The sequence below is a fragment of the Podarcis bocagei genome (assembly GCF_964188305.1).
Source record: "Podarcis bocagei genome assembly, chromosome: 11".
NCBI classification, from domain to species: Eukaryota; Metazoa; Chordata; class Lepidosauria; order Squamata; family Lacertidae; genus Podarcis; species Podarcis bocagei.
The window spans coordinates 34,616,995-34,643,728 of record NC_138136.1 but is presented as its reverse complement, the minus strand read 5'-3'; the positions used below and the strand labels follow the sequence as shown (position 1 = coordinate 34,643,728).

Sequence of the window (26,734 nt, the reverse complement as noted above, 5' to 3'; positions counted from 1 at the left end):
CTCGCTTCTGTAAGGATAGCTCTTCTAATAAACTCACTCAGGAGTCCCATCTTGCTTTTCTCTGGCATATGAAATACTAGTGTTTTCAAATAAGATTGAGCAAAGATGGTAACATGAAAGCTCGGGGTGGGGGAACAAATTTGGTGTGATTGAGTGCCATGTAAGAGACTGTTGTTGTAAATACTCAATAGTTAGCATGTATCTATTTTTCAATGTAATGCTCATCAGTCTTGGAGCAGCTGCCCACAATAGGCTTCTGCCATTTTCTTCTTTCTTTGTGGCGTTTGGCAGCATTCTTATTGGTGCTCCTTTCTCTGAGAACAGAAGTGAGATTAATTAGCACTCGTATTGTGATTGTGAAGGGAATGTCATCCAGATACCCAAACGGCAATTAGTCCAGCACCCAGAAAAGAAGCCAGGCACAAAATTATTTTTTAAAGAATGAATGAATGAATCAACCTTTACAAAAAGAGTGCAAAAACACACCCTACACACATACACTTTAAAAACCTATGAAAAGGAGCACAGCAATGCCGGATAACAAATGTGCTGGTGTTCAAATCAATTGGTGTAAAAGCTCTGACATTTTTATGGATTTTTTTTTTTTACTTATAAACATTTTCTGCCACAGGAGATTCTAGTGTGAAATACGGGATCTGGGCAACTACAGAAGGGTTCCAAAAGCCAAAAAATAATAATAATAAAAATAGTCTCTTGAATATAATTCACATACCTTTATATTTACACAATGCCTCAAGGCCACCTCTCCCCATATGAACCAATCTGGACCATGTGATCATCACCTGAGGTCCTTCTTCATATGCCTACTCTGTGAGAGGTCCAGGAGGCAGCAACATGAAAACGGGCCTTTTCTGTGGTGGCTACATATCTCTGTGTTACATATCTTTAGGAACCAGGCAAAAACATTCCTCTTATCTTTGGCTAATTGAACAATCTATGCCCTTTTAAACTGTGGGGGGTATTGGTTTTGTTTGCTATTATGCTATATATTTTTGTGTTTTTATATTGTAAACCAGCCTGTCATTTATGGATGAAGGGTGACACTAGTGGTCTCCTTCTATCCCATCTCTCAGCAGCCCCCTTTGTACCCCGGTTTTTAGTTTCACCTCCATCCCCGTGTCTATTCCTCCCCGCTCCTTTTCTGCCAACCCCTACAATTCTGGAACAATGAAGAAATACTAAACCAGATGGGGCCAATTGTTTCACAGACACATTATTCTACTGATGGCATTGTTGAGAGTTAGGTGTGACGGAACAACTGAACTGCCCCTTTTGCTCAGAAAGTTAATTTCCACAGGTCAGATTTTAACACTCTAGTCAGGCAGTCAAGTGACCTTTTACAATGTGATAGATATTATGCTGTTCCTGCTTTATGGATCATTTATTGTGAAGGCAACATCATCCATTTTGTGTACGGTTTGCATACTGAAATAATAAATGTAGACATAGGTAAATGAAGGAAGAATGGCTCTGACTCTTCCTCTACATTGTTACCTAAAATAATGTATCTTCCATCACAGAACATGTATATTTTCAGAGAGGTCAAATGAGATGGTACTATTAGCTTTCATTGCACTGAATGCTAACTCTTTGCTTAAGTATTCTTAATTAAAATGGAATCCATATAATTTTGGTAGATGTACTCTGAAAGATGCTCTTTGGTTTTTTTTACAAAAATCATAAAAAGAGAGGGAGACATTTGGTCCCTTCTGGGAAAAGTAGAATGTTCAAGCATTTTGTTTGTTGTGGGGGAGGAAGGGAAAAGGAGAATGTTAGCCGCTTTGAGACTCCTTAAAAGGGAGTGAAAGGCGGGATATCAAATCCAAACTCTTCTTCTTCTTCTTTATGATGTGCCCTTACCTGGCTATTCTGAATACTTATTTGCCTATAACTTAAGGCTGCAATTCTATACATGGATCAAGTCCAACTGGGCGCAACTGGATTTACTTCTGAGTAGACATGGATAGAATTCTGCTGTAAGTATTGCTTTTGATGGAATGAACAATATGTTTACCACAGACATCACACCACAAGGGGCTTAACAGATGTCAGAGTCAGCAAAGCTCCCTAATGAATCTTCTGCTCACAACAAGTGAATAGGACTCTGAGTAGTCAGCAGATTGTGAGTCCTCTATGTATTTGCAAATTAGCTCTGATGCATATAGACCCCCAACTTCCTCTTGCCTTGTAGTAGCATCCTTCTAATGATATATAAAAATAAAGAGGCAAAAAATGCTTTGAAGGAAGCAAGAATTTCACACCCAAGGTTCCCGTTCATTCTCGGATGTTTTTAAACGGCAGAAATAGTGATGTGAGGGGGCAAGGGAGAAGAGAATGCCCTTTGAAAGAAATGCTTTGTGTAACAAACAGCAGCCTGAATATATTGTGTTAATGTTTTTAGTCAGACGAGACCACTGGCCTTGAATCAATGTTACTGTTATAGAGGGAAAACAAAAATCCCATTTAGAGATTACATGCCACACCACGTGGAATTTAATTTTTTCAGACTGGGTTTTAATGAAAGCTTTGATCACTTCTGAACCTTTGCGGGGCATGGGCTGCCTTAGACCTGAGGTGCGAAACAGAAATTGCACAGTTCAATTGGAACAGCAGGGGAGAAAGTTGTAGCTCCGATGTCAGTACAATCAGAATGTTCACCAAGTATTTCTCGCCATTCAAACTCTATGGTTATGGATGGCTGATCTGTGGTTTTAAGACACTGAACAAAAGCATTTTTCCTGGTGTCCCCACAGTGCAGCTTCACAGACTTCAGCTAAAGAATTAGCTGGGGAAATCACTTGTCAGTGACAGGAAGCACTCCCTCCCTCTCAACCCCCTTCCCCCCCCCCCAGTCCAAATGGACAGGTTTTCCAATACTTCAGTCCCCCAGTGAATAAAAATAGAAAGCATGTATCTCACGGAGAGCCCAGCTCTTACTGTAGGTCAGAACAAGACAACTCAAGGAAAGCACTTATGGAGCTCGTGAATGGAAAAATAATGCAAGGCACTGATCGGCATAATAGGAACTAACTACCATACTGTGTCAAAACAATGAGCCATGCAGAATAGCCGCCTGTCTCCAATAACAGTCAGCCTTTTTCTGGACACATAATAGAATAACCCAGATTATACAGACATGCAAGCAAATGGCTCAGTTGATAAGAGGTGCTCACAATGTGAATAGTGATGGAAGTGCTATTTGCAGAACAGAGGCTCACATCAGGGTTTTTTTAAGGGTGTGTTGTTTTTTAAGGCATACATGTAGGAAGACACAGGACAATTGACAATACAGTGGTACCTCGCAAGACGAATGCCTCGCAAGACAAAAAACTCGCAAGACGAAAGGGTTTTTTGTTTTTTGAGCTGCTTCGCAAGACGATTTTCCCTATGGGCTTGCTTTGCAAGACGGAAACGTCTTGCAAGTTTGTTTCCTTTTTCTTAACACCGTTAATACAGTTGCAACTTGACTTCGAGGAGCAACTCATAGAACGCGGTGTGGTAGCCTTTTTTGAGGTTTTTAAAGACTTTGGTGATTTTTGAAGCTTTTCCAAAACTTTCCCAACACCGTGCTTCGCAAGACGAAAAAAATCGCAAGACGACAAAACTCACGGAACGAATTAATTTCGTCTTGCGAGGCACCACTGTACAACATTCACTGAATTTCAGACCGATCTACAAGCTCATTAAATAAAAAAACCTAAAATGTATTGGAGATAAAAAACTTGAAATGCAATTGACCTTATGCTTGCTTATCCAGCAGTAGGTTTGGCATAGCTTACTCTCAAGCTAAGTGTGCAGAGCACAACAACTTTCAGTTGGGCTAAACTATGAGGTCTTTCACATTATCCAATGTATCGCCCGCACATCTTCCTTGCAGTGGAATAATATTGAAAGGGTTCACAGACATGGGCAAGAAGAGGCTGCGTGCGGCTATCCCATGAGCCAGGAATCGCGGGCAGCGGGAGGAAGGCTCCCCCAAGAGCCGCGCTCCCTTTAAAGAGCATGCGGATCATGTGTGCGGCTCTTGGGGGCTTTTCCCCAAGAGGGAGAAGGGACTGATGGGCTGCCCTTCTCCCTCCTTGGGGAAAAGCCCCCAAGAGCCGCACACACGCTCCACGCTGAGCAGAGCCTCCAGCCTACATTCACTCCATAAGACGCACACACATTTCCCCTTACTCTTTAGGAGGGGGAAAGTGCGTCTTATAGAGCGAAAAATATGGTATACTATTCCCTGGAGTGGACTTTGGTCTTTCAAATTTCAACGGCATCCTGTGCAAGGCCAAAATTTGATGCCCCCACCTTCCTTTCTGCTCAATTCACTACGTCACAGTTGAGGTACTCTGCATTGCCCTTTAGGCTCAGCACTCAGCGTGGTGGAACCAGTCATGCTACCCTAAATCTACCTCTGGCCTAGAATTATTCTGCAATTCTACTTCGTTATCTGCCCTGGGAACACAAAAAGTATATTGACAGTGCAGAGTATAAATTATGTAAATAAAAACCCAGTCAATGTTGCTTTTACATCAATAGTTGTAACAATTCCCTGACACTGTGGTTGTTTTTCAAGCATATCTAATACTAAGCAGAATTAGAATCTATATAAAGTATATATACATATGATTAGAAGTTACAAGGCACAACAAATGATCTGAGGAAATGTAGCAATACAACAAGAAGTTATTGAACTCTGCAAGGTGTAGTGAAATTATAGGAGAAAAATAATAGATAAAACTCCCCAATGCTAGGCTGGCAAAATAGCAGATATATGGTTCTTATGATTTCTCAACAAATATAATCTTAGCCAGCTCCTAAATGCATGTTTTCTCTGCATATTGAAATAAGTGATAAGCTTTGCCTTTATGAACCTGAAGAAAACAAAATTAAACAAAGTTTGTGCAATGAAAACTTAAGCATTTTTAATCAGAAATAAGATCCTTTGAGTGAGGCTTAGGCTGTATACGCACTATTATCTTCAAAGTACATTTTTCTCCTCAAAGAATTATGGGCAGTGTGGTTTCTTAAGGGTGCTTGGAATGGCAACTCTATGAGGGATGAGCTACAGTGCCCAGAATTTATTGAGGGAATGAATGTGCTTCAGATGTGCTTTAAAAGTATAGTGTGTATACAGCCTTAGTTTCTCATCTTCAGGTGGCAACGGGCCTGGGAACAGCTATTAGGTATCAAGACAGTGATTCACCTTGAGCAGTAACTATGCCAACTAGTCATCTTGTACAGTATATGATGACTGCATGTCACACTAAGTTAAAGAAACCTTTATTTGAACTTATAAGAGCGATGTGAGCATGCCCTGATATCTGCTGCTATATTTTAATAGGTGTATGGCTGTCATCTACTCCTAACTTTTAACAAGGGTATCAGCTGCCTCAGCTGCCGGGGATTGTTTTTATTATTGCCTCTTGACTTGAATACTTTGGGGGCTATTTTGAACACACCGAGCATTTTCCATGAAAGCCTCTGTAGTAAACTGCATGACTTAAATCAAGTTGTGGGTGTCTAATGGTGTTGATTACCAGAATAATTGTATCAGCTTTTCTCACTAGGTATTGATTTGTTGTATCATTTGCCAATTTTATGTGACATTTAATTTGCTGTCAAACTACTGCCATTAATCAACAACGGACAAACATCTGACCTTTTACCCCCATTATTTACCATCAGGGACAAACTTCTCACAACTGCCACATTTATCACTCCTCGAAATGCACAGCTTCATTTTTTAATACTGCTGGAAGATGAAAACAACAACCGCAACCATTTCAACAAAAGTACAGTATAAAAAAAAACAGCAAACCCAGTACAATGTTCTTCCAGTGATGCTTAAAAAGAAAGCAAGAGTCACAAGCTAAGTGAAATTAAGCACTTTGGAGTTTTGTTTTAGTGGTGACTAAAAAATACTTAACTTTTGCTGAATTGTGCCCTATTCCAGTAATATATAATTAGTTATGGCTTACTTTTTATATTCCAAATGCACATTAAGTAATGCATTTATTAGAACATTTATAATGTAATTAGTCTTAATAAAGGCATTTTGTTACTGTTGATTTTGATTTTTTTCCACTTAAGGAACCAAAGCCAATGTTCCACCTAAGTAAGCTATGTTTTTTATTTTACTAATCCCCCCTCTTTTTATTGCTAATTATTTTGCTCAATGCTATGTTTTGATGAAGTGCTTTATGAATTTTTTGAAACATAATAACTGAAAAGAAATGTTTACAAACAATACAGTCATCTTATTAATGATGCATTCATCAACAGATTCCTATGACATTTCACAGAAATAATTTTGATATGACCACTGTTTTTGAAACAACAGTACTATCTCCTGAGGGACTGGCATTTCTTCCAGAAACAAGATGTTGTGGTCTGAGTGCTGGGGAAATGCAATATCCTAGCAACAGAAGCGCTTCTTCAGACGAAAACATCTGTATCTTAGGCAATCAACAAATCACAGCAGCACATTTACCCTACAACAAAGTACAGTACTTCAAAGGGCCATTAAACATTTAGAGGTGCAATCCTTTTGCAAGATCTGTCAGGATGAGCTTAGGATGCAGTGGATCTCAAGCTCAGCTGGCATTAAGTCCCCAACCCCAACCCGGTTTCAGCCAAAAATAACTTTCTCATCCTAGCTCAGCTGGTTGAGCAAAGGCTGGCATAAGCCCCCCAATAGGGGTGCCCCAGAGGTGGGAATGGGCAGCAGGGACTGAAATTGGATGCTGTTCAGCTCAATCATGTCAACTGCAAAAAAGGGTGTGTGTTTAAGTCAAACATTCTTTTAAAGGCTTGGGTGCAAGTTTATGCTGGTTTAATTGGCGTTGGCTTGCTTTATGCCAGCTTCTTGTCTAAACGACTGCTCCCTACATCTCTTCCAAATATTCTTCAGAACTTCTTCAGGTCAAGTACACCTAGTACTTTCAACTGTTTCTCATAGACTGCCCTCTTATAGGCAACAGTCCATTTTGTCAGTGGACACTTTGTCAATACATGACCTGACCAGCACAAAATTGAGATGAACAATTGTTTTCCATGATATGGACACAATACTTCTGTTAATGCAGCCCAGAATTGCATTAGCTTTTTGAGAAGTTGCATCACACTGCTGGCTCATGGTCAGCTTATGATCAGCTAAGACAACTATATTCTCTTTACATGTACTGCCACCAAGCCAGATCTCTCCAAACCTTGGCCTTTGTTTTACTTAGACCAAACACGTTTGCCACAGAAGCCTTCATTGGCATTCACAGGGACCCTGCCCTCTGCTGAAATTAGACTAGAAAGAAACATTAGAATACAAACCCAACAGAATAGGCTGTGGTGTGTGCTTGATATGTGTGTGTGATCCCCAGAAATATTTCTCCAATATGAAATTTTGCCAATGAGTCCAAAAAGGTTGGCAACTCCTGGTCTAAGTGAAAACCCTAAACTGACTGGGAGGCAAAATCTGTTTTAACATGTCTCTTGTCTGTTTTTTTTTTAACCTCACATTAGCAACTTACATAAATAATGCATTCTAGTTTATATTTTTAGTATTCCTTATCTAAATGCTTTTCAGAGGCCTATCTGCCCCTTGATCATAACCCTCTGCTGAAGACTGATATTCCCAAATCAAAAATATTTTTCCCCACTTTGTCTCTGAGAATGTCTTTCTTTTGGGAATCGTTGCATGTCTGGATGTTTGCCCAGGATGGCTCTAGGGATTACTTCCTTAAATGGTTTAGACTATAAGGTTTTCTGTGACAGTAGCAATAAAAGGAATAATAGCCCCCCTCTGAACAAAGATGAGGTTGGGGGGAGTCAAAAGTCTCTGGAGGGAAAGTGATGTGAATAGCTATATATAAATTTTCAAATAAAAGACCTCATGCGGTGGCACATTTAAACAGCTGAAATAATAAGACTGATAGGGACAGATGTACAAACTGGCTTTAGTGTAATGATCTCAAAGAACTACACACAATTTTATTCATCTTCCTTAGAGATTTTGCATGTGTTTTGAGAGAACTTGAATTCAAATTCCTGCAGTTTCACAAACGTCTTCTTACTGAGAAGTCTTTATGATTGGAAAGTTTCAGTAAAATAACACAAACCTAGTAATTTCCCTAAAATATCAAGTATAGACAGATTTAACTCCCCTCACCCTTATTATTATATGAGAAATATCAAAATCACTTATTTCTTAAATCTGTAGACCACTCTTCATCTTAAGATCTCAAGGGGAGGTTCATAACATAAACATACAAAAATAAAATCACAATATACAAAACAAGAACAAAACAAAAAAGGACATGGAATGTTAATCAGCCAAAGGCCTTGTTGAAGAAGAACATTTATGCCTGGCACCTAAAGATATGCAATACTGCCCTTCATCCAATGATCACAGAGTGGGTTTACAGTATAAAAACAGAAAAATACATAACATGATAACAAACAAAACAATACCTCCCAAAAAACAATTAAAAGTCCTTATAGTGTTTAATTAGCCAAAGGTCTGAGAGAAGAATAATGTTTTCACCTGGTGCCTAAAGCTATGCAATGAAAGCGCTAGGCGAGAAGATTGTACACAACCCTGTACCTTTAAGCCTAGACATATTTCAGATTTCCTATATTTTATGCCACCAAATTCCTTGGTATCATACACAAGGTTAAACACTAAAAAGAAAAAATGTTTCTAATCTCCAAAAAAACCACAAAAAAACCTTCTACCACTGTGAACAGGAAAAGCACTGGCCTGCCCTAGAAATGTTTATAGGACTCTTTTGAAAAATCTGTTGTCTGTGCTTCTATGTATTTAGTCTGTCCTGCTCATTTTTAAATTCTACTGGCTTTAAAGAGTGGGTAAATCATAAGAAAGGCACCATGGATTTGATGCCTGGCTAGCACCATTTTGCAGCAGGTGTTAGTTTATAATAAAAGTGAAATGTTTTTCTCATTTATTAATAAAATGGTACAGACATAAAAAGTTATTTGTATGCACCCTTACCCCCTACAGTTCCCACATCTCCCAAATTATGGACCCCTTTAGGTATCCATGAGATATTGATTATTCTTGCTTTATATTTCCTTCTTCCAGAGGCTTCCTCAAAGACCGCTCTCTTCTGACACATATGGATCTCCAGAATCCATTAACAGCCATCAGAGACAATTCTGCCTTATTAAAAATGCATTTTTCTTCTTGCAACCTGCTAACTGGAGCTCAGTTGAATTCTGCAGGTCCCCACTTCCCCTTCTGTGGGCAGAAAAACTGACAGAATATGTACTTCTATTTCTAAACTGAATTCTGAAATATCCACATGTATAAAGGACAGCAAAATCCATCTATAGATTATGCTCTTGGGAAGAATGAAGACTATCATAAACAACATCATTTACAAGGTACTTCATAGGGAGAAATAAGCCCCCTCCTCTTAAAAAAAGGCACAGAGAATGAATCATATTTATAGAACTGGATTAGTGGATCATTTACTTCAATGTCATTCATTAAATTCAGAGTTGAAGTATTCCCAGCACATGTTTGTTCAGCCTCTGCCTGAAGACCTCCAGCAAAGAAATGAAATACAGTGGTACCTCGGGTTACATACGCTTCAGGTTACAGACTCCGCTAACCCAGAAATATTACCTTGGGTTAAGAACTTTGCTTCAGGATGAGAACAAAAATTGCGCAGCGGTGGTGCGGCAGCTGCAGGAGGCCCCATTAGCTAAAGTGGTGCTTCAGGTTAAGAACAGTTTCGGGTTAAGAACGGACCTCTGTAACGAATTAAGTACTTAACCTGAGGTACCACTGTACTAACAAGAATTATTTGAAAGAGTTGATTCTATCATGCAACAGCAAGCTATCATTTGGGTTTGGAACACATTTCAAAAAGAAAAGCCTGGCTAGCTTTTCAGATACCTTTTAATACAATAACTTTCTAAAGAAATGCCTGAAGTAACTGATATTATAGTTTGAAGTCTTGTTTATTCTGTTAAATTTTAATCCAAGAAGACCAATTTATCCTAAATAGAACCCATGTTTGGAGGTTGTTCCAGTGCAGTGTGTGGTGTTGGGAGCACAGGTTTAGCTCTGCTTCCAAGTATTGCAACAGGATAAGCTCCTGGGCACCTCTCTATTAGCGTAGAAGTATGCACCTGCTTGCATAATAATAATAATAATAATAATAATAATAATAATAATAATAATAATAATAATAAATTTATTTATACCCCGCCCATCTGGCTGGGTTACCCCAGCCACTCTACACTAAAACACACACTACGCTAAAATATAATGGAGCAATAAAATATGTCACCTTACTTTGTTTACGTAAAATAAGATACACAATGTGTATCACTGCAAGTGTATTATGGTTATCTGGGAAAACTATGGCTTGCAGCTTCGATATGGTTGCACCGGTAAATATCTGGCATGAAGAACATATTATGTCACTAAAATGGCTTGTCTCCAGAATTCCAAACGAAATTGCCTGGCAAACTTCGTTTTGTGTCAAGTCAGTTAAAAATGTAGGGAGGGATATTATCACAATCAAAACCAGCAACACCTGCATCTTCTTCTCAACATTCCATTTAAGCATTGTCTTTTTCCTTTTTGTCAGTGGCAATCCAGTCTTTAAAAATTCAGTTTCATATACCTCTTTGCTGCTTTCTCATACTGAAACACTTGGCTTCATGCTGTATAAATAATATATCATAAAGCCCCAGAAGGTTTCTCATCTTTTTAATATATTTATAAAGGCTTCCTCTCTCACTGCTTACAGAACATTATAAATTGATTTTCTGAGTTGCTTAGAAATACATGGGATCACTTATTTGCATTTTCCAATATTTGGTTTCAGCCAAACCACTCACCTAAGCAATTTCTAATACCAAAAGAGGACTATCAGTAGACTTCTTAGAAAGAAGAGGCATGCTAGTCAGTTTTAGTGAAATGCAAACTGGTGTCTGAAGAGAATGTATTTTAGAATCTAAAACTCTATCACATAGACCAGGGGTCAGCAACCCGCGGCTCCGGAGCCGCATGTGGCTCTTTTACACCTTTGCCGCGGCTCCGGGGTGGATACTAGCGAGGGGAGGAGGCGCATTGTGCGCCCCGACACTCCCCACTGTGGCGGGCGCTGTACTGGCTGTGACGTCGCATGGGGGCGGTGCATGCCTTAGTCACGCACCGTCCTGACGTCACCTTCCCACCCGCTGTCAGATCGCGGCTCCGGAGATATATTTGTTTTAAATGTCGCAATGGTTTTGCGGCTCCCAGGTTTTTTTTCTTCGGAAACGGGTCCAAGTGGCTCTTTTTGTCTTAAAGGTTGCAGACCCCTGACATAGACTTTAAGCATTTACCTATAACAGTTTTAAGGAAATTGCATAGTGTGTTTTCTATTTGCTGTGTAGACTAACAGCAAAATGTTCTCAACATTTGACTTATTTTAAAAAAACAACTCTGGCTGAATTTGAATAATCCATCTCTAGTTATGTTAACATAGCTGATTAGATATTTATTTATCTGCCTCAGATATCTTCTTTTATCTGATTATATCATATTTAGCCATTTTTTCACTATCCCACTGATGTCCACAGAATGGAAGATGGCAGGAGCCCCATGGATGTACTCTATGGGAAGCTGGTTTCATGCACCAGGCTGCAGACCAATTCTGTGTTACAGATATCCCTACAAACATGATGTGAAGGCTGGCAACCCTGCCATTTTCTAAGGGAAATTGTAAAAAGTGACACTGCCAACCTGGGTTGCCATATGTCCAGATTTTCCCAAACATTTCAGCTATTTCCGCCCGGACACTGTTTCCAATGGCCAACTCCCAGCTATGTCCAGTATGGCAACCCTATAATAAAACCACACCTAACACTTTCTACAGTGGAACCTTGGGTTGCGAACGTGATCTGTGCGGGAGGCACGTTCGCAACCCGCAGCACCGCGTCTGCACACGCACGGGTCACGATTTGACACTTCTGCACATGCGCAAAGTGTGATTTGGTGTTTCTGCACATGTGTGAGCGCCGAAACTCGGAAGTAACCCGTTCCGGTACTTCCGGGTTTGGCACAGTGCGCAACCCGAAATCGCGTAACCTGAAGTGTCTGTAACCTGAAGTACCACTGTATTAGGTTTTAATGTTCTCTGTGACCTGGTACATAGCTGTTGTAACTGTTAAGTTGTGGGTGAACATATCAGACAACACAGCGATTCTTCAAACAGCTCTTGTTTATTCAGAGGCCAGAACAGAACTGAACTGAAGGGTTCAGTCAGCCTGCTTATATAGAGCTCCAGTACAACGTTACTGTAACAACTTTTTAACTATCGAATCACTGAACATCACTTTCGATCCCTTATTTGCATAACGATCTACAGTATCCCCCTGCTGGCCCAGGGTGAGAACTTCAGTACATAACAGTAACATTATCAGAACTCATGCTACCAAATATTTTATTTCAGTTCTAGCAGAATGTGGAAGAATTATTCTGGTCATTGACGTATTTCTGCACTGATCATTCAGAATGTTCAAGAGACCAAAATGGGAAACAAGCTTTTTTCATATGTCATCATTTCAAGGCTACTGTCAGGGATGTTCCTTGTGTTCTCTTAAATAAGCGTTCTGTTAAATAAATCCAATATAGCATTTATAGCCCATTTTACTTCCTTATTAGCTTACCCTTTCCTAACTCTTAGAAAATGAAATACGCTAATATGTAAAGGAGGATTTGGGGCTCTAAATTGCATAGACCTAAGTATTAAACCTTTTAGTACATTACTGTAACAATTTGCATTTCAAAGTTGACACCTAGCATCTAAAAACCGGTGTCATAGTTTTTGTACTTTACAAAGAGGAACATTTGCCATGTTTTCTTTCCAGTTACAATCCACTGGTTCTTTCAAACCTGTGAAAGTAGTGTTCAGTCATGCAGGTTGAAAAAGCCTCTACAGTACAACTTAATCCTATTTGTTCTACTCTGGCACACAGAGATATTGCCCTCTGTGCTTTGCTGTTCATCTTAAGGAAATTACGGTACCCTTCCTGAATGCCAGAGGGGAGGAATGAAATTTCATTGAGTTATCCTATGGAATTCTGTTGTGTACTTACTACAAGCAAAATTAAGTTGCCATATTTGGCCTAGTTGTTGCAACCTAATCTCATGCAGAATGAGAGCTAATAACAGGTCTTGGCCAATAAACAAAACAAAAAAATCAGCAAAGCATTTAAATAATAAACAAATAAGCAAAAAAGTGGCTTCTTAATCAAAGAGAAAGTGAATATAGGAAGAGACTCACTCATACAACCAAAAAATGGCAGGCCCACAATAAAATGCAGATATCTATTGGGTCCAAATGCTGTGTTTGTTTTACTAGATAACATGATGCCAGAGGAAAGAACAGGAACTTTTTCTTATGGATAAAAGAAATACAAACTCTTTTGATTTACCTCTCACAGAAATACATTGGCCAAATGGTGAAATGTATTCTGTAGCATACAATCTATAGCATACAATCTGAAGAGAAGTCATTCTGAACCATCTTCTGAGCTACTGTATTTTCAAATAGATATGTTTCCATGTCAGTCTATGCAACGTCAGTCTATTAAGCCTGAAATCCAAAATCCTTTAAAATTGTATCCATGCATTTCGCCCCACAAGATTCATGCATTGCGTATACACAGCTCATGTGCAGCTGCTCTTTTTCAAGAATAGTAGTGGATGGCACCTTCTGAATCCACTTTCACAAAGTTCCTGCCTAAAAAAGAATCTATTGCTGTTATAAGCTATCAGCACAGAAGTCCAAAAAAGGCATGTGAACTATTTGGGGATCGAATGTGGATTGAGTGTTGAATACACACACTATTATTTCATATAACAGAAAAAAACTGAAGCCAGGTTACACTAACCACAAAGCTCTGTGAAGATGGGATAAGAGCACTTTCAGGCCTCCAGGATATTTAGTGATGACTGAAAGAACTCTAGTAACATTTTAGGCCTCATAATTAGACCTCTAAGCAGCATGAAAAGAAGTGAAGATGAGTAAAGGGGTTTAGTGCTGCAATTGTATATCTATGTTTGTTTCAAGAATGAAACCTGCAGCTCTTAAACCTGTAACACGCAAATTGTGTGTTGGAGCATATTAATATGCCACAAGCAATAAAATATATGCATAATTTCATTTTCCTGTTGTTGCCAACTTCCAGTCAGTCTCCACTAAGACCGATGGGCATTTTATTGAAAAAAAGAGAAAATTTAAATGGGTACTATTCACAAATGGCACAAACTAAGTATACTAAGATTTCCGTACTGGCAAACCAAGTGTAGCAGCCCTAAGTGCATGTAGAATTTTTTTCTGAAAATGTCTCTAGCACAATTTTTACTGAAAGTGTCAGTTCATTCATATCAAAGGCAATACATAAGGTTTCTGAGAATTTTGTTTCAATGCTTTCTCCTTTAGGGCTATAGCTTAGTAAAAAAAAAAAAAAAGATTAAATGTGCATAGATACCCTATTTAGCTATAATATCGTTTTTTGACAGCATCTTGGGGTTTAAAAAACTCCACTGAGATCCTGGATAATCTTTTACTAGAAAAGGTTCAGAGAGCATCAGATGTCTATGGTATTACTGTCAAAAGCTGTAATATAGCTTCTGCATAGCCTTCTTTGTAAACTTAGCAATGTCAGGCATTGAATATATAACGGAAGAAAAAACATCAGTATTCTTTGCAGTAATGCCTATATCAGGGGGAATCAGACTTGCTCATTTATAAGACAAATACTTGTATTTGTTTAAAAATTAACTTTCACAATACATTTAGCTTTCTTTCTTTCTTTTAAATGTAACAGTTCATTAGTTGTTGCTTTCCATAAGCAACATTCTGAAGCAAACAAGGAGGGGGAATTATTGTTTTGTTGTTTTGGTTTAATTATTTACTTGTGCTTTATTTTTTAATACTGTTTTTATTTATTTTCATGGTACAGAAGATAAATTTTGAGAAAACAATTGTTACAACAGTAAACAACAAGTAACTTGTCCTGATAAAAAGATCTTTGAATAAGGGCAGTATATGAATTTAATTAAATAATAATAATAATAATAATAATAATAATAATAATAATAATAATCCTGTATATCACAATCCGCTTCCCTGAGCTGCACCAAAATACTTGCAGCATGGGGATCAATGGCCAATCAAAATATTTGTACACATTATCATACAAATTAAGTGATTTATTCTCAAACAAGTGTGCCAAAGATTCTAGCCACAGAAAGGCATTTCTCGTACCAAACTCATAGAACAGATTGCTTCCTTGTGTGAAAAAAACCCTTATACAGTGGTGCCCCGCAAGACGAATGCCTCGCAAGACGGAAAACTCGCTAGACGAAAGAGTTTTCCGTTTTGGAGGTGCTTCGCAAAACGAATTTCCTATGGGCTTGCTTCGCAAGACGACAATGTCTTGCGAGTTCCTGCTGGTTTTTTCCCCTCCCCCCTTTTTTCTAAGCCGCTAAGCCGCTTATCAGCTGATCCGATCAGCAGATAAGCCGCTAAAAGCCGCTAAAAGCCGTTAATAGCGCTAATAGCGCTAATCCGCTAATCCTTCAATGGGCTTGCTTCGCAAGACGAAAAAACCGCTAGACGAAGAGAATCACAGAACGGATTCTTTTCGTCTTGCGAGGCACCAATGTAGTAGACTGGAAGTTTTCCCTTGAGAGGCTTTAGAGAAATGAAAGGGTCCTTTTCCCCACAAGAAATGTGCTTGCACACAACAATAGCAGCCTATTACCTAGGTGCAAAGTTGGCACATCCAGGCAAAAGGGTGTGGGGATCAATAACAATAAAAAGCAGTGAATAGGTTTTCACAGAAGCTTCTCTAATACATTAGTTCCCTGTGGTTTTCTCTTCCTTTCTCCACTTAGGACTGTCAGCTAAACGCTCTAAAATGGTGGGTGGTGAGGTGATGCCATTTCTTGGACGTAATGATTAGAAATCTCTTGTCATCATTATCATCCAGCAGCTACTTAAAAGAAAAGAATGAGGGACCAACTGTTTGCTGCAATTTAGAAAAGAAATATTATTTGCCCTAGTTGGTCATCTAGTCTCCCACTGTGTTTAAATAAGAAAGAGCCATTAAATTCAAAACTGTACCAAGAAGTTCAAGATATTCCCCTTGGAATGCTTGTCAACTGAGGAAAAAGCTTGCATCAAGATATCACAAACTATCTGCTCATATTTATTCCAGCCCCCTGAGGTCAATTAACAGACAAGGCCAACAGCATGGGTGGCATTGAAGACTGTGCCCCAGAGGAATGCCAAATAATTTGCCAGCATCCTACTGGAATTAAGGCAAACAAGTTTTACTGGGGCTTCACTTGGCTCCTCTGTGATCTAGCAGCCACAGAGGATCATGATTTTCCTACATGTTTTAATTTTAATTTACCTAGATTTTAAGTACAGTGGTACCTCTAATTATGAACTTAATTCGTTCCGGAGGTCCGTTCTTAACCTGAAACTGTTCTTAACCAGAGACGTGCTTTTGCTAATGGGGCCTCTTGCTGCCACTGCACCTCCAGCACATGATTTCCGTTCTCATCGTGGGGCAAAGTTCTCAACTTGAGGTAACTCTTCCAGGTTAGCGGAGTTTGTAACCTGAAGCGTTTGTAACCTGAGGTATTTGTAACTCGAGATATATATGTAACCTCAGGTTACATACGCTTCAGGTTACATACACTTCAGGTTACATACTCCGCTAACCCAGAAATAGTGCTTCAGGTTAAGAACTTTGCTTCAGGATGAGAACAGAAATCATGCAGTGGTGGCGCAGCAGCAGCAGGATGCCCCATTAGCTAAAGTGGTGCTTCAGGTTAAGAACAGTTTCAGGTTAAGAACAGACCTCCGGAACGAATTAAGTACTTAACCTGAGGTACCACTGTATAGAGAAATTGTGTGTATTATTTTTATCAGGTGTGATATAGCATATGTAGCGTTATGTTTCAAAGCACTTGGTCATCCTGTTGAAACCAAATGGAGTGAAAATGAATCTTGCTGGTATGATAATTTCCAAGGCAAAGCAGAAACCATTGATGCCAGCATATTCAAATTCAATTTGATTTAGATATCAATCAAAGTCTGTGAAATCACGAGGACCTGTTTTATATAAACAAGGGTGAGGGTGTTAGCAGTGATTTTTCTGCTCAATTCAAGAAAGAAACAAGTAACCATTCAGTAAGCTAAATTCCTGATAGAGTACAGCTGCCGTCTTCATTGTTTGCTGCCAAACAAGTTTGCACAAGATGCACAAGTGTAATTGCAACGTCACCTGTACACATATATAGCGCTATAATATAGAAATATTCAACAATCCAGGAAGGACACATTCGTATCAAGAGCAGCAATGAAATGAACAGCAGCAAAGGGATAATGGAACAAGGGAGCAATTCAAACCCAACAGCACCCAAATGTTATGACCCACAGCAAAGGTGTTCCTTTTCTGATGTACAACAGGGTAAAGTTTCTGTTTTCATAAAGTCATAGGATTATAGAGTTGGAAGGGAACATGAGAGTCATCTAGTCCAACCCTCTGCAAAGCCAGAATCTTTTTGCCAAACATGGAGCGCAAACCCACAACCCTGAGATTAAGATTTTCATGCTCTACCAATTGAGCTATCCAGTTAAGCTAAATAATTCAGAGAAAGGTGAAAGGTTAAGAGGAGGACAGAATTCCTTTTTCATTTCAGAGTTGGCAAAAAAATATCACTTTTGAGATGATCTCATCGTATGAGTAATGCTCCCTTATCATACAAAAACTTTCAAACTCTGAACAACTGCTTTCAATTTCAACAAAAAATAGCTGAAAAGGGAATAGGAGTTTCATTACAAAACGGCAAGACATTCAACCTGGGTTTATAAATCTGAAGCCACACATTACAGTAAAAATACCTTTCAGGTACTTTTGAAGTCTTACAAAGAAAATGTGAGCGTTGCTGTGGATCTCAAATTAGTTTATTTTAATGAGAGAAAGCAGTATTTCAAAAGTAGATGTACTGCATTAATCTGAATTTAAGCCCTTGGGCAATATTAGAATTCACAACCCTAAATGTCATGCTGAGGTACAATTACTGTATTCAAATTGTGTAGTAAGTACCTGCTATCCCTGTAGCATAATACTAGTACTCTCAATATGGATTGGCTGAACAGGGCTTGTCTTTAGTACCACATGTCTAATATAGAACTGCTTACAGTGACTTCTTCTGCACCTATACTACAGACTGTCTTTATTAACACTCCACTTATTTTAATTCCTCTTCAAAAATGAAACGTCTTGTCTTCCCTTTTCCATTTTAAATGATAATCCAGCACCATTACCCTCAATTCATGGGCAAGGGAGGCAGGCAGAAAAAAGTTTTTATATTGGAGATGGAGAAGACAGTCAAAAAATAATAAAACTGTATCATCTGTGGCTATATTAGTCCACATGATGTTATATTATCTAAATGAGTGTCTCCTGTGGTATGAACACCCTCATTCTTTAAGGTCTTCTGCAGGGAGAAAGTTGCTGAAACTGTTTCCTACATGACGTGAAATCTTGTAGCACCCACAGGTTTGGCATCATCTTCCAAGAACGAGTTTGGTGTAGTGGACAGAGCAGGGGTAGCCAACATGGTGCCTTTCAGATGTTTTGGACTAGAACTCCCATCATCCTCAGCCAGCAAGGCCAAAAGCCAAGGGTGATGAGAGTTGTAGTCCACAGTATCTGGAGGGCACTATATTGGCTACCCTGTGGCATGTAGCTTCTGTAAGTGAGACACTGCCTAGGACAAGAGAAATCCATGTTCAAATCCACACCCAGCCATTGGCCTAATGTACCTCACAGGGTTGTTGTGAGATTAGAACAAGGATAGAGCTATGGAAGTTGATTTGAGCTCCCTGGAAGAAAAGGTCAGATATAAATGTAATATAACAAATGACCATCTTAGCCTTCTCAGTATCAAGAGTTCAAGCACAGTGTAAATTCATTTTTATTCTCTTGTGCTTTCAAACAGAAGTGTGGTTACTTTTTCTTTTTTATGTGTGTGTGCCTTTTTTCAATCAGTAAGACAATCAATCAATTTTATAGACATTCCATTAACGTGATAAGAAACAGATTTATTACAGACTCTCCTTACAGCCACCACTTCTGCACCCAAAGTCAGAAATATTCAGCTGTTACTTTCAGGAAAGAGCTTTTAATCTTCTTGGGAAATATCAGATTTGATTTGATTGTACCATATATAAAGTGTTGTTTTAAATGTGTAACTTCCCATTTGCCAATTTATATATGACTATGTAATTAGTTTCATAAATTGTACCCCGTCAGAACGACAAGGTGTCAGCACTGGCAAGACTTTAACCTACTTAGGAAAAAAATATTCAGTAAGCTTTTAAGATCACCATCAGTCAAAAATAGCACACACAGTGGAATGACAGGTGAATGCTAATTTTTTCAAGAAGCCCTTATGCTCCTTCATACAGTAAAATAACTGTATTCCATTTCATTTTGTTATTGTTATCCAGTAGGTCTGGATAACAAATGTTTTCTTCTCCAGCTAAGTAATGTGAATTCTTGGGAGCTTCTAGCATTTCCACTGGGAACTTCTCCACAGAAGAAACTATACTAGTCACAGGCAAACTTGGCCCTCCAGATGTTTTGGGACTACAACTCCCATCATCCCTAGCTAACAGGACCAGTGGTCAGGAGGGACAAGTTTGCCTATGCCTGAACTATACTCATCCATTATAAAACTTCAGGGATGAATACTTAAATCAATGGTGAAATACATGCTTTGACAGCATTAAATATAAGCCTTACAAAAAGGGAATTGGAATGACTACATTCAAAGTGACTGTGGTGTGACTCAAATGATTTTGTTTCTAAGCATCTGTGGCATCCATGGCATGAGCAAACTAGAACAGAACATCATGACATCATGGACAAAACTATCTGGATAACCACAGTCAAATAGATAAAACTTCAGTGTGCACATACTTGACTAAGGACAACAAAGAAGAAAAGAGGCAGTTGAGAGGACAGCATCAAAGCAATACAAAAAGTGCCAGAAATGGGTGGCTCTTCTCAACACTCACAAAGTTCATTGGAAACTCGAAACAAAGACAGTAATTTTGGCCCAAGCCCATGCACAGACATTGATATTATGTAACTATGTCCAGTGAAATGTTTCTCAGATCACCAACTCAGTTCATTGTGGCTGCTACAAGATCAGTAGTTGGTGGAGCCCATTTTGTCATCCTGTACATCTTGAAGAAGAAGAAGAAGAAGAGTTTGGATTTGATATCCCGCCTTTCACTCCCTTTAAGGAGTCTCAAAGCGGCTAACATTCTCCTTTCCCTTCCTCCCCCACAACAAACACTCTGTGAGGTGAGTGGGGCTGAGAGACTTCAGAGAAGTGTGACTGGCCCAAGGTCACCCAGCAGCTGCATGTGGAGGAGCGGAGACGTGAACCCAGTTCACCAGATTACGAGACTACCGCTCTTAACCACTACACCACACTGGCTCTCGAATGACACTTCATCCTGATCAAGAGCACCATGTGCATTGCTTCACACCCAGAGACCAGATACAAGCAGATCAGTGCATACAAAAGACCAACACTGTTTGGAAGAACTCCCAGTTTGGGGGTGTGGGTAGGAAGCGGGAGGGACTGAGTGGGGAAAGTGGCAAGGAGTAGAATAACTTCCTTCTCCCACCTACCAGTTCTCCCCTACAAACTGTCCCCTCCCATTGCTACTTTGCAATGGCTGGATAAATTGGAAATGCAAGTTGGCTATTAATATGTGGTTCAGGTGTTTGTTTCTTTTTGCCTTAATGTATAGCTTATTCACCTACCATGCACATGTTATCTGGGAGTAAACTACAAGGCTGTTTCCATAAGCAAATAATGTTCAGAGGACCGTGTGCAATACCCATCAGCCGACTACATGCGGACTTTCACATTTTATTTATTAAGTACATTAGCGAGATGTTACAATTTTGAAAGTCATCGAAACCAGCTAGATGAGAATGATGCCAAAAATGTACATTTGTTAGTTAAGATAAATGCCCATCATTTTCATAACATTCTGGTATTTATACAGTGGTTATTAGCTGAAGAAAACTAATGGCATGTAGCCTCTGTAAATAAAACACTGCCTTTATTCAAGCTTGAATATTACACTAAAACAGCATGACGTAAGAACATAATGGAAATGGAAATGACAATATAATGCCACAAAGCAAATCTATTCTAATACTTGGTATTGGACAAAGAATGTTTAACTGTTAGGAATAAGAATATTTAGCATCTTTTTTCTTTTCTTTTCTTTACAAACGAGAAAATCTGTTTAGCAGGCCATACTTTCTACTTGAAAGAACCTTTGAAAGGAATATTGATTTATCATTTCATCTTGTCTCTTAAGAGATATGGTGCTCTTTCTTGCCTAATTAAATTGTGCTAATATGAAGGTGTAGGCCAGCTCTATAACACACAGCAGATCTGCCAGATTGTGATGTGCCTTCAAGTCACTTGTCATTTGAAAGATACGTATAGAAACTCTGTCTGCATGCTAATGCACCCCGCTACATCATAATCCACACAGATGGAATTTAAATCAACCTCCTCTACTTCAGCTTTATAGTGTTCTAATTAACCCTCAGCCATAAAATATGCATCAATGTTGGGCGGTGGCGTGTGCTCCTGGCAAATCAGAGGTGACAAAAGCCAAATGCTAGTCAATCTCATCAACCCCAGGAGTTGAAGGTGACACCAGGCAAATAAGCCCACCTGGGCTTTTAATAAGAATACTCATCTATTTTGTCTCTGCATGGGTTTAACTTTTACCCTGTAAGCACTTCTGGGTTGTTGGGGGTTTTTTGGTGTTTTTTTTAAAGGACTTGCAAACAGATTCCAGAAACAACAACAAAACCACATACGGTACTTCCAGAGAGACATGGCAATGCTTAAAAGCATCCAATTCCTTTGTGAAGTGAAACTTGAGTAGACAGCAGCCCGTATTTCATCATGGGTTTTGCTTTGCACAAACCTTTTAGATTCTAGAGAGGAGTATCAGCATTGCAAAGCCACTTACCAACTGCCAAGACTACTAGAACTAAAAGCAAGGGGTGGAGGAAAAGTAACTGAACACAGATTTTTTTTTCCTCTGACATAGCAGTTCAGTAAATCACGATCACTGCAGAATATGTTATGTGCGTATTGGTTAAAAACAGATGAATATTTTTTTTAAAAAATACACAACTGGAATAAAACCCCAAAATTACCCATATATGGAATTAACACACTGCGGACTCAGCTCTATTCTCAGACTAGTGTGGATGCAGAGCCTGTAACCAAGAATGAGCAAATGGGTATGAGCACATATTCAGCTAATTTTGAAACATCTGCACAACCTACCAATAGATTCTCAGTAGAAATGAAGATATGAAGGTAATTTGATTATTTATATATTAAAAAAATTGAAAATCCATCTTTCAATACATAACACCAAGGCAGCTTACTATTTGAAAACACTAACAACATAACGCAATTTAATACTCACACTCAAATCTAGTACAGCAGCAGTTAAAACCTGAGCACAATACACAACTACTTAGTCCTTGCATAGAGGAATTGCACATGTCAATCTAGTCATCCCCCACAGCAGGCTGGGGCCAGAGCCAATGGTCAGCTGCAAAGGAGGAGATGTTGGGCCACAACCTCCACCCACTCCTGGACCGGGTGACTGATATCTCTGAGTACTAGAGTCAAGTTTAGCCTGACACATAAGGGCCAAGAATTGGGGGTGTGTGTGTGAAAATGGTGCATGCAACTATAACCAAACAGAGAAAGAAGAGCCAAAATCAGAAGGAAGATGCCAAGAGCTACAGTGAATCTATTGACTCCTGGAGCAGACAAAGCTGAACATTGAGAGTTCAACTGTTCCAACCATTTTAAAATTAGGGCTTCCTCCTCCTGAAAATATTCAACTGTCTGCCTTACAAAAACCTTTCCAAAAGCTACATTTGTTCTGGCATACTGCTGTCTGAGGCCTTGTTATTCACCTCACGGCAAATTGTTTCACCACACCACCTAGTACAGAGAGCTGGCAGGGTCAGTAAGTACATTCCAGATGTCAGGGGATGTTTGGTGGATGTAGCTAGGAAACAAATATACCCACTTGATGGCAGCAGTGAAGACAGTGAGAAGGGCTGGGGTTGCACACACCTCTTCCTCTCATGATTCAGGCTAAAGCCTGCATTTTCCTCCTGCACCCAGGATTTCCCTTCAAGGATCACCCTGTATTCAATTGAATGCCACCCAAGACCTTCATGTTTTGAGTAAGGTTTTGAACTGTCATCTGCCCAGACCAAGTCAAGAATTACATGACATTTCCCCCTGTCTCCACAGGAGCCCAATCTCTGAAAGAGAGGCATCACTCAGAATCTAAAGCGCTCAGGGGATTCTGCTCACAGGGACTTGGGCAGGGCCTTTTGGTTTCTGTCAAATGTCTTTCATACCTTATTGCTGGGGATATGCAGAAAAATAGAGTTTTTATCTCAGAACATAAGGGAAGTGTTTTAGCTGATGTTATTTTTTTACATTCTAATAATAACAGCAGGGACGATAACGATTCTAAAATTTTAGAAAGCCAGTTTTCTGATGATATTTAATGACTGGTGCTTTTGTGGTCAAATGACTTACTTTTTTTAGAAAAACAGGCAATGGTGGAAACTGTTAATAAATATTTAATATATTCAGCATTAGTAGTATTCATATGCAGAAGTTTAAGTGGGAATACAGTTAAACTTTTATAAGCAAGTGGTTGTGAATAACAACTTTTTTTAGTGCCAGCTACTGGTTAAAAACCAGGCATTAACTTCTATTGCACATTACCTTACACACTTTCTTACTGTAGAAGCAATCCACAAGTTCAAAGCAAGCAAAAAAACAATCAAAATCATAATATTAACCTATGGTTCAGTCACATTTGGAGTACTGTGTGCAATTCTGATAGCCAGCATTTCAAAGGGGTACCATAGAAAAAACGTACAGAGAGGGAAGATCTTCCCTTTGAAAAACTAGTTTTTTGGGGGGAGAAATTAACATAATTGAAGCAGAATATGACTGACATTTATTAATAGTATGGAGCAAAAAGAAAGTATGGCATCTAAAAAGAAAGTACTTTTTCAGATAGCATATAATTAACTTGGGAAAATTCACTGCCACTGGCTTAAATGGCTATAAGAGGGATTTATAAAACACATAGAAGATGAGTTGTCAAGAGTTATTAGCCATCATTTCCGATCTACAGGCTGTATGAATGCCACTTGAAGAGGGTCAAACAATGGAGGAAAGACCTTATTGTGGACTTCCCTAGAGTATTTCAATGGCCATTGTTAGAGACATTGCTACAGGGGAGTGACTGCACTTGAACCATTAAGGGGTTAAGCTTTTATACTGCCTGGCCCATCCTGCCTGGGACCCTGAAAAAGAGGAGTTGCTCCCTAAGGATTTACACTTGCTCTCTTTGGTATCTTTGCACGGACTGCTCTTTTAATCAGAAACACCAATGTTTTTAATATTTGGCTTTTAATGTTTCTTTTAACATTAAGACTTTGCTGTCTATTTTTTGTGTGAGTCCTTTTTTTTTTTACTTGAATTTTGTATTTGGATGTAACCCTTTGCGATGGGCCTTTTTTGGCTGAAAGGAAGATGCTGACTATAAGGATCCTTGGGTCAGCATGATCTGAACTCTCTCTCTTAAACCAACCCTAACAACCTGGTTTTATTCAAATCAAACATTGTTTACTGTATTTTAATGTTATTTCTTGCTACAAACATGGACAATTAGTTGTAAAATAACCAACCAACCAACAACATAAAGATAAAGGGACCCATAACCATTAGATCCAGTCGTGGCCGACTCTGGGGTTGTTGCGCTCATCTCGCTTTATTGGCCAAGGAGCCGGCGTACAGCTTCCAGGTCATATGGCCAGCATGATTAAACCGCTTCTGGTGAACCAGAGCAGCGCACGGGAACGCCGTTTACCTTCCCGCCGGAGCGGTACCTATTTATCTACTTGCACTTTGACATCCTTTCCAACTGCTAGGTTAGCAGGAGCAGGGACCGAGCAACAGGAGCTCACCCTGTTGCGGGGATTCAAACCGCCGACCTTCTGATCGGCAAGTCCTAGGCTCTGTGGTTTAACCCACAGCGCCACCTGCGTCCCATAGCAACAACATAAACCTAACCAATTATCTAAAATGAGGATGCCTAATTCCTATAAAGCTGTCATGCTTTGAAATTACAGAATTTGATGAAAAAGCAAACCGAAAAGCAAATAAGATTTGTTTGATGGTACAAAGTAAGCCATTCTGATAGCCAACATGGGAGATAATCATCCCAAATGTGCTGCAGCTTTCTGGCAGTTCAGTGCTATGAGTGAGTGGAGAGGCTAGTTTTCTCATTCATACGTGGTAGAGATGCAAGAGTGACTTGCTTTTATTCCATCCTCTGGGACTGAAGGATTGGGAGCTCAGTAGACTGTAGCATTGGTAAGAATGGCAGGGAGCAATTGATGGAGAAGAAAAGAAAAGAAGCAGGAGCTGTGTTGGGGCAGGGAATGGCTGGTGGGAAGGAAGAAGAAGCACATCAAGTTTGTTGCTCATTTTAAAATGCTAATAATAGTTTCTAAGGCAGGGGAAGCAAACTTTTTAAAAGAACCCTAACTCCACAATTTGCAGCCCTTTTTATATTCTATTCATTTATTTATTCATTTGTAAAGCTGAGGATAAATAGGGCCACTGACTTTAAGCATTAGATTCCTGAATTCTCAGACTGCGCCATGTAGTGTAACAGCTGAAACACAGCTACTCCTATTTATTGAACTAATGATTCTATAGAAATACTTTTGTGTCTCCTGTCTTGCTTGTAATTGGTGGTAAAGGGTTATTATATAGATGCTCCTATTAGCTTGCCTAGTAAATGGCTATACTCTACTGAATCATTATGAGATGAATTAAAATCAGATTCTCCTATTTAACATAAAATGACAATGTCAGCAGGGTCTCCTTCCACTTGATAATCCCCAACTTGACATGCAATGACATTATCCCACTGAAGCCAAAGACAAATTATAATTCTTGATGTAATTACAGGGTTTAATGGGGAGGGGGGAGTTGTTAGGGGCAAAGCAGCCATTCCCACTTGGGTCTCTTTATGAATACAAATGGAGGAGCCACAAACTCTATATGTGATTTTGGAATCCTGCTGTGATTCACCTCCAAGGAGATACCGTAAGACTTAATTACTGTGCCATACACAAATAACCAAAATGTGTTAAGGTTTTGGAATTATTGTACAAGATCTGTTTTGTTTCTGCATGAAACCTTCCCCCTTAAAAAAAAATCTTTTAAAAATAAATATAATTAGCCAAAAAATGCAGACAGTAAAATATTACAATTGTAAGTTTTTAATAAGTGCTAAATTTGAAGGCTCCTTATTACCTACTGAAGAATATTTAAATCTTTTTAAGTCTTAATGAACTTCTCAGAAATTGGAGTGCTGCAGCTTAAAACTGATAATGACAACTTTAAAAATTCAATAGACTAGGACAAATGATTATGAGTAATATTAAATTAGCAGACTGCTAAATCCTGTCTTCAGACACATTAGAGCAAATGGGCTTT

The 26,734-nt window shown here is 39.1% G+C and overlaps 1 protein-coding gene across 1 annotated transcript in view; it reads right to left on the bottom strand.

The window, feature by feature from the left end:
• Nucleotides 1-26,734, bottom strand: part of MAP1B (microtubule associated protein 1B) — a 70,130-nt gene that overhangs the window by 26,811 nt on the left and 16,585 nt on the right. The gene's annotated exons all lie outside the window — the stretch shown is intronic.